The sequence below is a fragment of the Fukomys damarensis genome, unplaced genomic scaffold, assembly GCF_012274545.1.
Source record: "Fukomys damarensis isolate Sample0158 unplaced genomic scaffold, DMR_v1.0_HiC HiC_scaffold_34, whole genome shotgun sequence".
Taxonomy (NCBI): domain Eukaryota; kingdom Metazoa; phylum Chordata; class Mammalia; order Rodentia; family Bathyergidae; genus Fukomys; species Fukomys damarensis.
Genome location: NW_022900946.1, coordinates 13804540 through 13820358, shown reverse-complemented (window position 1 = coordinate 13820358; position 15819 = coordinate 13804540).

Here is a 15819-nt window from a genome sequence, read left to right as displayed (position 1 = left end):
GGGCGGCCCCAGTCAGGGCTGAGGAACAGCAGGGCTGCCCAGGCCCTGATGAAAAGCGGGCGCCAGGTGGCCGCCCCGGGACCCTAAGGGCGTGGGGCGGAGCCCTGGGATCGGCTTGGGAACCGCGGGGAGATCTGTGTGTTTCGGGTGCCAGGCAAGTGGGGTGCAAATAGCTATTAACCCATGAAGGCCACCCGGTACTCCAGGGCTGAGGGCTCCTCCGCGGGCCTCTCCCGTCCAGCCTCCCCTCAGGGGGAGAGGCAGAGGGCAGAGGTATGAAGAAGCCGCAGCCAGCCACTCTTTCTTTGTCCTCCTGTCTCCCGGATAGTGTCTGCTGCCCACTCTTGGTGGCCCCCAAAGACCACCCCATTCCTCCGCTGACCCCAGAAGCTGCCAGGTGTTTGTGGAGGGAGAGGTCGTCCTCCTGAGGACAGATGGCCATCTTCGGGAGCCATGTCCTTGTAAAAGTATTTTCCAAATTGTGCTGTGATCTCCATAGCTCCCACATTCCCAGCACCCAGTGGCACCATGGCTTCTGTGGGAATACAGCATCACACTTCTGTGGGAGCAGGACCCACACCAGGGTTTCTAAAGATCCCAGGTGCTGGGCGGCCAAAACAGCTCAGGCTTTAAATTTTGCACCCCACACAAACTCTTAATGTGAAATTAGTGGCCTGGGGTTGGATTAGAATGTTGGTTCCGGCCCAGGCACCTGAGTGGAGCTGAGAGTCTGCTGTTCTTTTTCTTTGGTTGTTTGCTTTTTTGTTGTTTTGGTAGTAGCATTTGAATATATGACCTTCACACTGAACTATATCTCCAGTCCTTTTTATTGTTCTTACTTTTTGAGACAAGTTCTCACTAAATCACTAAATTGACTAAGCTGGGCTCCAACATATCATTCTCCTGCCTCAGCCTCCCAGAATGCTGGGATTATAGGCATGTGGCCCATTTCCAGCTGAGTCTAACAGGTGCCAGGAGGGGGAACACCCCTGGAGTTGTTAGGATCTAGGCCCACAAAGCCTGTCTTCTCAAAGGACCCTTGGATCGCTGCCCAAAGCTGGCTCCATGCCAGGTGGGGAGGGGGCTTGGTCAGCAAGGTGGGAGGGGAGGAGGTTCCCAGAGCAAGGCAGGTGGAGGTGAGATGCCGTTGTAGAACATTTAGGGGCTTTTCGTCTGGCCCCAGCTGCTGGTGTCCGTTGAGTTGGGGTGAAGAGGTGGGAAACTCCCCTTGGAATCCCCATGTGGGGCCAACTGACATTCTCAGCCATTGCCTTGGGGCTCCTCAGAAATAGCCACAGTATCAACCACCTGAAGGCCACTAGAAATATGGGTTCCCAGAGACTAAGGATGCAGAGACTCTGGGAGTGCCTGGGTTGTGCTGGGAATCATCTCTGGTCCAGAGCTGGCTGCAACAGTATCACCTCTTCCAAGGCAGATGACACAGCCCCACTCCAGGCCTTTGGAGCCTCAGGGCCAAGCTGGGGAATCTGTTTCTCATAAGGTCCCAGAGAAGGTGGGACAGTGACTTCTCCCGCCCACTCTGCTCCTCTCAGGCCCGAGGGCCTGGGAAGCTGAGCTATAAGGCACTGCCCCATCTCTGATTCCTGCTGCTCAGACCCAGAACAACCCTGGGCTGGCAGGGGCTGCAGGGTTAGGTACCCATCGGCCTTGGGATGACCTTAGGGGATAGCATGTGGCATTAGCAGGCCTGACTGAAAAGGTGGCCAGATGGCTTTGGGCGAGGGGGGCGTCCTCTCTGTCCTGTCTCCACATCTGTAAAGTGGGATCGTACCCCCAACTACCACCTGGTAGGGAGGCGGCAAGGACTGGAGAAAACACATCTGAAGCAGTCTCTAGAAACATGGTCCTGGTGACCTTGACTCAGGGCCACCAGCAGAAGGGCCTGAGATCCAGGGAACCCCCGTGGGCCAGCACACTGGACATGAGCCTCAAGTTCAACCCACGATTGCACTGAGGGGTATCTGTCTTTACAGCAGAACTATATGCTGTAGGATGTGAATCAAATATTTTTCCCTAGTACTGGGGATTAAACCCAGGGCCTTCTCACTGAGCTACACCCCAGCCCATTGTTACTTTTTTTTAATTTTGAGACAACATCTCACTAAATCACTAAATTGCCCAAGCTGGGCCCGAACTTATGATCTTCCTGCCCCTGTCTCCCAGAGTGCTGGCATTACAGGCTTCGTATGTTAATTTCTAAGAGCCGTATTATCATCACTCCTAGAAATATTAACAGAGCCTTAGTATGCGAGACCTTAGCCAACGCCTCATCAGACTTTACCCTGCTTGTCTCATAACCATATTCATTCCTACAGCTCGCCTAACTGGCATCCTGACACGAGCCACACATCCCCTGGGTTCAGTGCACTGATGAATGGCTTAAACTAGGTGGTTCCTCTTCCCCATTCTCTCCTCACACCGTGTTTATAGAAGGACCCCGGGTCCTAAGTGACATCCTCGAGATGGGAAACCTGTCTGAAACAGATGCCACCTGCCTGGCATCCTGAGAAGGCCACCTCACCCCACTCCTGACAGGCAACTTCCCATAGACGGTTGCTTTAACTCTGGGCCCGTGACGGAGGGAGCAAGCGAACAGGAAGCCTGCGTGCGCTGCGTGAGGTTGGTGATGGCTTTAGCTGGGCCCGTGACGGAGGGAGCAAGCGAACAGGAAGCCTGCGTGCGCTGCGTGAGGTTGGTGCAGGGATCAGGCAGTCCCCGATACACAAGACCCGTCCCACCAGCCGTCTTCACTTCCCACTGAGCAAAGAGCAAGCAGAGCCCTCCCAGCTTTACACCCAGAGCTGTGCTGGGCCTCAGTGGAGGTTAGAGGAAGAAACAGTCTGCAGCCAGCTGGTTTCCACTCTCACCTTTCCTTCAGAATGAACGCCTACTCCCGTCCAGCACCCATAAGACCATATGGCAGGACTGGCCACCCTCTGGGACTGGCTCTTGATGTTCCTCAGGACACAACAGACGATGTGCCCATACTCAGAACTTACCCAGTCCTTGCTTTCCTCAGGATCTTTGCACATGCTACTGCCTCTGCATTGATTATCCTCCACCACTGCACATGCTGATTTTCCATGGGGCTGAAAATGTAGAGGATCAGAGTGGCCCCTTCCTGATCCTTTCCCTGTACCTGTCCACTGTCCCTGCAACTTAGCTCTTTCTGCTTTAAGCTCTTGGGGGACCTTTTATACCTCTTAGAACTTGTGTATTTCCTTCACAGTTGGTCATTCTTCTCTCTTAGGTGAAACATCAACCCCATGAGGATGAGGATAGGACCCTGTGTAGCAAGATACAGCTGGATTCTCTTGTTATTTCCTAAGATAGGCACCCTGGTTGGGGAGGAATGGCCAGTACATCATGGGCGGGCGGATCTTGGGGAGTGCTGTCCATGTGAATGGGGGCTCAAGATGAGCAACTGCTACCTGGGAAAACAGCTTGATGAGGGCCGCCTCCATCCTGCTAGAGGATGGTGGGGAACAGCTCAGCCCTTTCCCAGTCCCAGGTCTGATCATGGCCTGCTATGGCAGACCTCTCTGCCCAGTATCAGCAGGCTCTGGCTAATCACAGGCCAGCCTCAGCACCTTTGATCTCTCAAGCAAGACAAGCAGTGCCTTTCTCCTTTACACCCCTGTTTGTATGTCGGCTGTCTCTGTCTGTTTATCAGCCATCACCAGATGCTTCACATGGTGTTGCTACATGTCTTACCCCTCTTACCTTCCCATGCTTGTAATCTATAAAATACCAGGTGCCCTTAGCAGCCCTTGTCTTTGCTGCCCAGAGCAGTACTGATCGGCTCAAGACCCAGTTCTCTCTAAGTCTTGTTTCTTGTCTTTACTGTTATTCAGTCTGTGTTGTCGTGTCTCACAGGAGACTGTACACGTACTGCTGAAGGAAGACTTACTGCTATAGTAACATCGCCTTCCCCATTCCCTATAGACTGCCCCCCTTCCACCTCGCTACTCACCCTCCAGGCCACCTGCCCTTCACCCTGCAGAACAAAGCACTCCCTTATGGCTTGGAGCTCAGCATGGTGTGCAAGCCACTTGTCTTCCCTGCATCCACGACCTGAGATGTCCAATGGTCCAAGGCCCTCCTTTGCAAGGGGGCCTGAGGATCCCTGCAGGGTGCTGAGCTGAGTGCGGTGCTTAGCATGGTGGTAAGCACTGAACAACACCGTACCTGTGGCTGCCCTGAGCTGCCCCTGCCCTGTAGCCTTTCCTTGCTGCCAGCTGCATCATGGCCAGCCTTTGGGGCCCGAGTGTGCAGAAAGCCTGCTCCCTGCTCCTTGCTCCTGTTTCCTTTGCCTGAGGAGTGGGGGTGGGGTCTGCAGGCTGGCAGGACACGCTCCTGAGAGGGGACATTCCAGACTGGGGACATAAGGGGCAGCTAAGCTTTGATGTGAACGCCTGGCCTCCTGAGCAACTGCTCCCTCTCCAGGGCTGTGGAGGGGTGGGTAAACAGTCCCAAGATAGCTCTTCTGCTCAAGGGCTGGGACAAGGGGCCGAAAAGCCAGGTCAACAGCGCCTTCTCGGCAGGTGGCAGGGAGAGTGGGTGGTGGCTGTCACCCAGTGGTGGAGTGCTTCTGGGACCTCTGGCCTCCTGTTGGAACAGCCAGGTCTTGGCAGGTCCCCCCACAGGTCCCACACTGGAAGGAATCTAAGGCTGGCCCGTGCCAGCAGCGGGAGGTCCGGGTTGGGTTGTCCCCACTAGAAAGGTGACCTGCATCACTATGCCCCACAGGCCCTGCCTAGTAGGGACGCTACCACCTCTCCTGGCTCACCCCCCGACCCTCATCATGCTCTGGCCACACTGGCCGGGCTGAGATGTGCAGAAACTCCCAACCCCTTCTAACCTCATTTGCATGTACTATCTCCCTGCCAGAACCCCTGTCTCCTCTTAATTCGCTCAGGGCGGAAAATGTAAGCTCCTCTCCAATGGGCCTTCTCCAGTCCTACTTAAACACTCAGTTCCCTGGTAGGTCCTGGGATCTAGTCTAAGGCATTTTCCACGACCTCTACTTCTCTTGTTGGTGATTGGTTTGGTGATCTTTCTCCTTGAGAATGGTTGCCACAAGAGCTGTTGCCTCTTTTGCCCACAGAGCACAGTGCCAGGTACACCAGGCATTCTGGACAAGTGTGTGGTTGAGGAAATGAACAACCGGCAGGAAATGTTCCAGCATCTGCCCAAGCTACAGAGGAAGCCGTTACAGCTTGGGGCAAAGAGGGCTCTGGATTTCCCCGCCCGGAGGGGTCTGGTCTGAATCTAAGTCCCTTAGAAACACTTGTGCCCAGAGCAGTTGTTGTGACAGTAACCCTGCCTTCCACCACAGGAGGGCTCGGGTGGGCAGCCAGGACAGGACTGCCCAGGTCCCAAGCCTAGCCAACTGGCACAGGGCTGTGCCGGCCTTGGGAGGAGCAGCGGGGAGGTACTTGGCACAGATCTGCGAGGCTATAGTCAGGAGTCACTGTTTACGGGAAATGCACCGCTGAGGAGAAATGGCCCGGCCTGGCTCTGCTCCAGAGGGGCAAGAAAGCCACTGACTTGTGCCTCTCAGCAAGCCTGGCTCAGCCCCAACCCTTGCAAAGCCTCGCCTAGGTCAGCACCAGCCCGGGGTTGTACCCATCCCCCTCCCTATTTAGCAAAACTAAAACCAAAACAAAACCCACGGAGCAAACACTCATTCAGCCTGTTTGGGTTTGAAGCTAGATCTGTCTTCTACCACCTGGGAGATCTTGATCAAGCTACTAAATATCTCTGAGCCTCAGTGCTTTTGAGTTTGAAATGAGAAACTCCTGGGGACTATTGAATAATACAAAATTGTTGGATTTTTAAATTTTTTTTTTTTTTTTTGAAACAGCGTCATGTTCAATCACTAAATTGCCTGGACTGGGCTTAAATTTTCAGTACTCCTTCCTGCCTCAGCCTGCCTCACAGGCTCAGAATGCAGATGGCACAGATTATATGTTTGCTAAGTACTGCCTCAGTCATCCACTGACAGCCCGAGAGGTAGGCGAGAGACGCGACACGGTGCACATTCGACAGACAGAGGGACTGAGGCTCGGGTTTTTAAGCAGGTGGACAGAGCTATGGAGTGGTGGGATCCACAGTCCATCTCAGGTGTCCTGCCACCTGCTCGCAGTTCTCTCGTCACACGAGTCAGGTGTGCGGTCACTGCCAAAAGTGACTGAGCCCCAGAGCCAGCCCCGGAGCCATGGCTGGTCTCCAGTCATGCTTCAAAATTTAAACAACCAACAGCAGAAAAGCAGAGTTCAGGCCCAATGTTTCTAAGTCAGGTGTTGCAGTTTTTGAATTCCACATCTGTGGCTTCTCCTGAGGACTGGAAGCGGAACCTGCCTTCCTGGTGGCCAGAGCTGCACAGTGACCGTTCCCCTGTGGACGGGGCTGCGATCCAGCTCACACACGAGCCCCCAGTTTGCTCATCAGAGTCCCTGGCGCTGGTGACCTGGCCACTGGCCCTGAAAGCTACTGTCATAGGTGGGATGCGCCAGGAGCAAGCTTGAGCCTGAGACGAGGCTGGGTGTTAGGCAGCATCCCTGGGGAGGGAGGACAGGGGCCAGGAGCAAGTCTGCCCGGGGACGTGATCCCAGGCAGACTCCCGCTGAAGCTGTGCTTGTGTCGCAGGACAGCTGTAAGGAAGTGCCACAAACGGAGTGGCTTACAGGACAGAAGTTTACCATCCCAGAATGCTGGCGGCTCGAAGAATGAGTCCAGGTGTCAGCAGGGCCTGGCTCCCTCTGCGCTTGCTCTGGGCATCTCTCCTGGCTGCTGTGGTCCCCAGGCCCGTGGTAGCACAGTACCTACCTTTGCTTGGCATTGCCCTTGGAGTTCTGTGTTCCTGTTTCCCCTTTTTTATCAGAACACTCACCCTACTCCAGTATGACCTTGCTTTAATGAATCCACATCTAAGATAAGCCACTGACTCTCATCTCCAAACAGGCTCCCATCTTAAGGGACTGGGGGTGAGGATTTCAACATAAACTTGGGGGCTGGAGGGGGGCACGATTCAGCCCAAAACAGAAGGTAACCGTGCCCCCGCCAACAGAGGGCTCCGGCCACACTTCTGAGTCTCTGATGGAGTGAGGGAGATGGAGATTTTCTACCCTCCACCCAGCGGCAAGTGGTTAAGGGCCTCATCCAGAAAGGACAAGAATTCCCAGGCACTTCCGGTTCCGGGCACACAGGCAGTCAATTGGTCTTCTGCAAAGCGGCTAAGAAAGAGGGCTCACGGGGATCTGGGGTGCATGGAGACCCAAGAGCTGCGGGCACCGGTCCACAGCCACCAAGGGCCACCGAAGATAGGCTCTGCCCCCACATCTGCCACCTAGCTGCTTGGTCTGCACCAACCGTGGAGGCCCTGAATGAATCACAGGCTTTCCAGTGCTTTGCTTTCTCCTCATTCAGGCCACACTGGTTGGGAATGGAAACCTTTTGCTATGGCGTGAATGTATCCCCCTAAAAGTCCAGGTGTTGGAGATTTAATCTCCAAATCCATCTGCTCATGGGACTTGGAGGTAAGGCCTTTGAGAGATAAGTAGGGCTAGATGCAGGCATGAGGGTGGGTCTGCGTGATGGCATTAGTGGCTTTAGAAGGAGCAGTTGAGAGGCCCACAAGTGCAGGCTCGCTGTGTGACACCCTCTGTCCTGTTATGACACAGCAGGAAGCCCCCAGATGGTTGGTCTCACAAGATGCTAATGCCAGGCTATTGGACGTCCCAGCCTCCAAAGCTATATCTTAAGGGACCAGAGGTTAGGATTTCAGATAAACTTCTGTTGTTTATTTAAACAGTTCAAAGCTAAATAAACTTCTGCTGTTTGGAAATTATCTGGCCTCTGGTATTTTGTTATAGCAACAGAAAACCCACTAAGACACCCACTCATTCCAATCAAGGACAGTTGGCAGGTACAGGTGGGCAGAGCCCTCCCTCATACTTGTCAGCCTCAATTCATTACAGGGAAGCTGGGGAGCCCCTGGAAGAAGCAGGACCCCCAACTCAGATACTTGTCCCTCCCTTTAGGTGCTCAGAGACATTCAAGCACAACTCATGAATGGGGCGTTTGTGTGCATCAAGGGGCACTGGGAATGGGTCTAGTGGGGGAATAGGGTCCAGGGTGGTAAGTGAAACTCAGCACGAACACTGGGGCCAAGGAAGAGGGAGGGAACAGGCATGGGCATTCTTTTTATGGCTGAATACTATTCCATGGTGTATCTATATCACATGTGTTAATTACTTTTCTCTCATTGCTGAGACAAAAAGCGGGTACTAAAAGCTAAAGGGGAAGGATTTCATTTGGCTTACAGTTCATAGAGGTTTCAGTCCATGATTGGGTTCCAAGGCAGGGATGGCAAACAAACAAGCATCACAGGGGAGAAACAATGTGGCACACACAAGGCGGCAAAGGCAACAAGAGTTTAACAGGATCTTTCTGCCCCTTTTACCTTATTCAGACTGTGGGGATTAGGGCAGTGACACACCCCTCGCTCACATGCAGTGGTTTAGTAATCACACTCTTAACCACAGCCTCACACATTCCAGATGCAGCTACCTCTGCAAAAGAAAGTCCCACCCCAGCCACAGAAGGCTGGGAGGGGGATCTAAAACCGTAACTCAACGTTTTCTTTATCCATTCATCTGTTAACAGGCAGCTCGGCTGTTTTCTCAGCTTAGCAGTTGTGATGGTAAACACGGCTGTGCAGGTAGCGTTATAGCAATCTATCCTTAATTCTTCTGGAAATACGCTCAGGGGTGGTATAGTTGGATCAGATGGCATTTTTTTAGTTTTTTTTTAGAAACTTTCACACTGATTGCCACAGTGGCTGCACTAGTTTACATTCCCATCAACAATGTAAGAGGGTTCCTTTTTATCCTTACCGGTACTCACGGTTTTTTGTATTCTTGATGATTGCCATTCTGACTGGACTGGAAATGGATTTTCAAAGTACTTTTGATGCCCGTTTCCCTAACGGCTAAAAATGTTGAGCATCGTTTTCATATATTTATTGGCCGTTGGTACTTCTTTGGAGAAGTGCCTATTCGGTTCTTTTGCCCTCTTCTTTTGACTGGGTTATATGTTTTGGGAAGTTAATTTTTTTAGTACTTTATATCTTCCAGACATTAATGGTCTGTCAGAAAAGTAGCTGGTGGAGATTTTTACACTGCATTTTTTTTTAACTCATTCATTCATCGGTGGATACTTTGGTTGATTCCATATCTTGGTTATACAGAGGATGAAGCCAGTGGGTCACAGTATGTCTTTATCAGGATCTTCATGGGGTGAATTCCCATTTCTAGGGTTCCATCTCCTCACCCCTGAAATGAGAATGATAACAGTCCTTCCTCACACAGATGGCAGACCCTGGATAAACAAGGGTCCAGGGTCCCTGTAGCCATGCTACTTGAGAAGGAGATCCATGAACAGGGCTGGACTTCCTGGCACCCATGCGACACGGTCTGGGTCTATGGAGATTTGAGACATTGGCCAAAATGCGACCACATTGGCTTCTGTCTGGGGAATCCAAGCTTCTGCACTTCACAGCTCTCTCTCCGAATCCAACTGTTGCTGGATGTGCCGGTGGACACCTGTCCAGGCTGTCCTAAGAGGCTGAGGCAGGAGGACCACAAGTTTGAGCCCAGTCTGGGTAATTTAGTGACTCAGCAAGACCCTGTCTCAAAATAAAACATAAAGAAATGGCTAGAGATAAGGCTTGGTTCGGAGGCCATGGGTTCAGGCTCCTGCACCCACCCACCACACACCCACACACAAAAGAATCCAACTTTCCTCACATTCATCATGGAGAATATCGAAAATTACCAGCCACAGCTTCTGCTTCCCAGAGCCCTGAACCAGATAGGCAGCCACTTCCACAGTGCCAAGGACCTTCAGACTGAGTTTTCATTGCTCAGATCCACCTCGAAGACATGGCACTCATAATCCATTATGCTACCCCAGCCACACAGCAGAGACGTGGAGAGAGGCCCCACCCTGCACTTGACTGGACCCTGTGCGGCTGCTTCTGCCTGAGAGAGAGGCTGGCGAGACCCCTCCCTTGGCCTCCCCCACAGCCAGAGGTGCTCCGGGGATTGGAGCAGTCACCAAACGCCGTTCGGAAGCACACGAGGGTTCGTTGGCCTCATTTTCCGGGCAGGAAGATGGGGCCCAGAGGAGGCAAAGGGCTGGCCCAAGGCTATCCAGCCAGGTGAGGCAGACTTCCTTCTCCCTTCCCTGCAACCCATCCTCCAGCCTGCACATGTTGTGAGTGGTTGTCAGTGACTATGGCCAGGTGTAGCGGTATACACTGTAATCCTAGCACTCAGGAGGCGGAGGCAGGAGGATCACTCGTTCAAGGCCACCCTGGGCTATGTAGTGAGTTTAAGGCCAGTGTAGACTACGAAAGGAGGCACTGTCTGAAAAACCTGAAACAACAACAACAAAATAGGTCCTGCCGCCTCTCCTGAGGACGCCATCACCTAAAATCCAGCTTTCAGACGAGGCCCACAGACTCTTCTGTCATCAGCCCCAGCCCTGCTGCCTCAGTGGCTGTCCTTGGAACCCACCACGGACACTCCCACCCTGAGGACTTGGCTTGTCACACAGACAGCTCTTTCACAGACTCCGGGTGGCATCTCAGATGCTCCTGGAGCAGCCGCAGTCGGTGTCCCCCGAGGCCCGGGCCGTCACCATCCCATCTGCAAAAGCTCCAGCTCTGTGTGGGGACTTTTTCTGTCCTGCAGGCCGCCAGGCCCAGCACAGAGCTGAAGGGGCCAGGTTGAAGCCCCCAGCAGCTTCCCCGGCAGTGACCTTCACACCCAATCCCCTCAGCCCACGCCGCAGTCTCCCAGGGTGGGGTCCCGCACCCCCAGCTGGCTGCCTCCCTCTCGGCCTCCAGACCGTGTCCGACTCCATCCCCACCCATGCAGCCTGTGAACGCCCACTCTCCAGCCTCAGAGTCGGCCTCTGGGAGGATCGACCCAGACACCCCAGAAGCCTTCGCTGCCACTACATCTGCGTCAGCCCCAAGGCCTGTGGGTCCACACCCTGCCTGCAGAACCCGGGGGTATGACCTCATTTGGAAAAAGCATCCTTCTCCTTTTTTAAAATTATATTCTTAGTAGTGCCTATAAAGTTTACAAAATGTTGAGTTTCAATGTGCTATTTTCTTTTCTTTCTTTCTTTCTTTTTCTTTTTCTGTACCAGGGATCGAGCTTGGGACCTTGCACTTGCAAGGCAGGCGGCGGAACCACTGAGCTACATCCCCGGCCCTCAGTGTGATATTTTCACACACGCTGGTGACTTATGTGGTCACATCCATCCCCACTGCCCTCTTTCACACACCCGCAGCCCCTTCCTCTGGGCCCGTCTTGTCCTTCTACCTTCACGTCATCCTTTCTTTTTCAGATTCTGCAGATTAAGGACAACACACAATACTTGTCTGAGTCTGTCTTATTTCAACATAACGCTCTCTGGCTCTATCCATTTCCCTGCAAACAATATGATTTTGCTCTTCTTCATGTGTATATAGGACACCTTGTCTACCCAGTCATCTGTCAATGGGCACCTAGGCTGGCTCCATGTCTGGACTATTGTGAGCTACGCCACACTGAACGTGGGAGTGCAGGCGTCCCTGCAGTACGCCGACTTTGATTCCTTCCCGTACATACCCAGGGTGGTACAGCTGGGCCATATGGTATTTCTATTTTTCATGTTTTGGGAACTTCCATGCAGATTTCCATAGTTCTGCATTTATTTAAATACTTACCAGCCATGTGGAATGGAAAACACGTCTTTGTAGGCATAATTAAAGATCTTAAGATGAGATCGTCCTGATTGGGGAGCCTAAACATGATGCCTGGGGTTCTTACAAGGCAGGGGAAGTGACAGGGAGATGGGAAAAAAGCCATGTAGAGACAGCGTGACACTGAGAAGACTGCCGTGGGTGACAGGCAGGATGGGCGTGATGCTGCCACAAGCCAAGGGATGCTGAAAGTCTCCGGCAGCCACCAGAAGCAGGGAGACAAGGAAAGTCTACAGAGCCTCCAACAGGAGCCACCCTGGGGACACCTTGTCTTTCACTTCTGGCCTCCAGAACTGGGAAAGCCTACACTGCTGCTATTTCTAGCCACCCCTGCCCAGCCCCAGTGAGAATACTGTCCTGGGCCCTGGCTTATTTCTCCTACTCAATGCAAACAGGCCCTCAACCTTCCTCTTCCTCCAGCCCCTGTCCCCAGCCCCAGGGCAGATCTGGCCACAAGTCGCTCTCTCTCTCTCTCTCTCTTTCACACACACACAGACACAAACACACACACACACACACACACACACACACACACACACACAGATGAGGGAATAGTGAGTCAGTGAACCCCACGCTAGGGTTCTTTCCCATCTCCCTCCCAGCACTCACCTGAGCTAGAAGATCAGATCCACCCCACTAAGTCTTATCCTGGCTGCAACCCTGTCAGCCTGGCTCTCTCAGCCCTGCGAGGCCCCAGTGACGTGGAGGTGCAGCCAGGGCTCAGAACCACTGATTTAGGTTGGGGGCTGAGGGGAGACCATGGTAGGACCCCAGTTCTTCCTGGACTGACAGGGCTTGCAGTGTTAACACCAACAAGGTGGTCACCCCAAGTGTTCCCAAAGTCACCCAGATGATAATCTGCCTGCACCTCTGCCACTTCTAGAGACCCAGGTTCCTTGAGACGCCTGCTGTCCTGAGAGGACCACAGTGGCCACGTGGACCTCAGCATAGGGGGCCACATAAGGGCCACAGATGGACAGCAGGGGTGGGACAGGGCTGATAGAGAGTCAGGACCCCTACCACATGAGCAGGGTTCCAGTGAGGAGGTGGATTTGCCCTTGTGGCTGTGGGCACAGCCTGCCTGCCCATTGTGAGAATTTTGGGGTCAGGCTGGATTTGTTTCTTCTGCCTCCGTACCCACTATCAGGCCTGATACACAATAGGTGCTCAGTAAGGGGAAGTGGAATGAATAAAGGCGAACAAGAAATTGATGATCGTGTAAGCTGGGAATAACCAAGCTTTCCCCCACTTCCTCCAGCCCTGAACCCCCAGTTCCCCTTCTGTTGTGCCAGACACAGAGTGGTTGCTAGACACCCTGGTAAGGATGGAACAGGGGGAAACACTGACAGCCTCTGCCCATTGCTCACTGGGGTTTGGAGCATCTCTTCACACCACATAGCCTGGGTATTCATCCAGCCTATGAACAAAATTAAATCTTTCCCTGTTCTTCGGTTCATACAGGGCAAAAACTGCTAGCTAATTCTAAGAGCTTTCCACATTTCACAGAGATTTGTTTTGTTTTGTTTTGTTGTTTTGAGACAGGGTCTCACTACGTAGCCCAGGCTGGCCTCGACTCTCAGCAATCCTCCTGCTTCAGCCTCCAGAGTGCTGGGATTACAGGCGTGCGCCATCACCTCTGGCTCAACAATAACTCTTTAGCCAGTCTTTATGCAGGCTCCTGAGCCCTACCCTAGACCCACCCCCATGCTTCCTAGTAAAACCCATTTTCCTTGCTGAGTCAGTTTAGCAAGAAGCCCCACCCATGACATCTGATCACCCTCTGTAGCCTGTCAGGGTCCCCATCCCCCAACCCCAGGCGAGGTCTAACCAGTAAGAATCCTGTCAGTTGGGCAGCCAGAATCCACAACCCCTGAATTTTCTCCTTAGTAATTTCTTACCCTCTGCCCCTACGTTGTTCCTTGGCTATAAATTCCCTCTTGCTGTGTTAGGCCAAGCTCTCTCCCACGCAGCAAGACCCCATTCCTGTGCTCCTGACTAAAGTCTTTCTGACCATTAAGTAACTTCCTGCCATTAAGTAACTTTAACACATTGAAAGAGAATTTTAGCTGGCTATGGGCCCAATCCACTTAAGACTATGCTTTTTGTCCTCACCTGTAGGTGCGGTCACGTGACTAAACTAGTAGAAACAAATTGTGCCGCTCTAGGATTACGCCTTTCTGGTGGGATGCAGTAGGGATGACAGAGGTGGGGCAGCCATTTTAGGTCACTGAGGTGGAAGCCATGAAAAAAGAAGGGGAAGCTATGAAACAGAGAACCTGGGTCCCTACACCACAGAGCCCCCTTACCTGTCTCCGCTGACTCATACTACTTCAACGGTCACATGAGAGAGCAATTTACTGCCTACAGTGGTCTTTGTTACAGTGATCTTTGTACCTAGACAGTGTTTGCATAACACTGTGTTATGCAAAAATGGAGAGATGGGCATCCACTCACTGAAGGCCTGTGTCTGGGATGGTTTGACTTGAGAGCTTGTCTCTGTGGCAGCCTGGGGAAGAAATACAGAGACTGGTCAGAATTGGCTCAATAAGGAGTTCTAGGGACCACAGGCATGGAGGGTCCTCGGCCATTAAATGTGACCCCGGAAGCTCAGCCATTCCCACAGGAGTCCCCATTCCTAAAGCCACCCAGCAGCCACCTCAGAGCAAAGGTGCTGCACCAGCTGTGCTGCTGTCCAGGGCCCAGAGAGCTTCAGCAACCTGCCCCAGGGGCCACTGCGAAGTGGCAGAGCCAGACCTCAGCCAGGTGTGTGTGACCCCAGAGCCTTCCCTTCCCTCTGAATGGTACAGCCTCAAACTCTGGGGTAAAAGAAGAAGGCGCCTCCACACGTCCCTCAGGATGGCCCACAGCCAGCGTGCAGCCACTCTGGAGGACAGCACAGTGGTCTCTCAGGAGGGGACGACCTCCAGAGCCATGTGGCCTTGCAGTGGTGCCCTGGATGGGTAATATTAGGTGTCACAAGGGCAAAGATCTGCCTGGGGGTGGCTGGGCACCCAGATTTAGCAAGAAGGCAGAAGAAGGGTGAGCCTCTCCTATAGTGAGACGCTGTTCTCCTGCCCTTGGAGGTCTGATGTCCTCTGGAGAGCTCAGGACCCACTGAATTTTTTAAAGCAGTGCTGGGAATTGAACCCAGGGCCTCTGCACTACATCCCCAGCCCTTTTATTTGAAAAAGAAAAAAAATTTTGAGACAGGGTCTCACTAAGTTGCTAAGTTGCCTAGGCTGGGCTTGATCTTGTAATCCTCCTGCCTCAGCCTCCCATAGTGCTGAAATCACAGGCATGCACTATAGGCCTGGTTTGTACTGCCTTCTAACAGCACAGTTTTGGTTTCTCTTCTGGATTTAAAAAAAAAAAAATAGTGTAGCTTTATTTTTCTTTCTGGGAAGAGAGAGAGAGAGAGAGAGAGAGAGAGAGAGAGAGAGAGAGTGTGTGTGTGTGTTAGGTAATGGGTATTGAATCCAGGGCCTTTGCACTGATCTAACCCCAGCCTTTTTGGATTTATTTCAAAGCAGGGTCTCACTAAGTCACTAAATTACCCAGGCTTGAATTTACAGTGGACCCTTGAGTTATGACTGGCCTGAGATATAAACAATTTGGAATATGACTGGAACTTTAGTTTTAATTTACAGCCCAAGTCTTGAATTATGACCTGAATGCTGGCTGCTTATGTTTCCAGGCAGTCTCAGATACAGATTTAGCCTTGAAAGAGTTCCGGAAGGAACCTTACAACATCTTTTCCTGTGTGGGGTTAATTGAGAAATCCTGGTCAGTGTCTCTCTAAGGACACTGAGATTTGCTATTGTTCGGGAGAGAAACTTGGAAGGCTGTGCAGAGGAGCCCGAGACTTCAACTGACCAACTTGAGTGACAACCAGCCCTCATAAACGAATTGAGTTTGTGAGTCAAGCGTCCACTATACTTTTCCTCCTGCCTCAGCCTCCCAGAATACTGGAATTACAG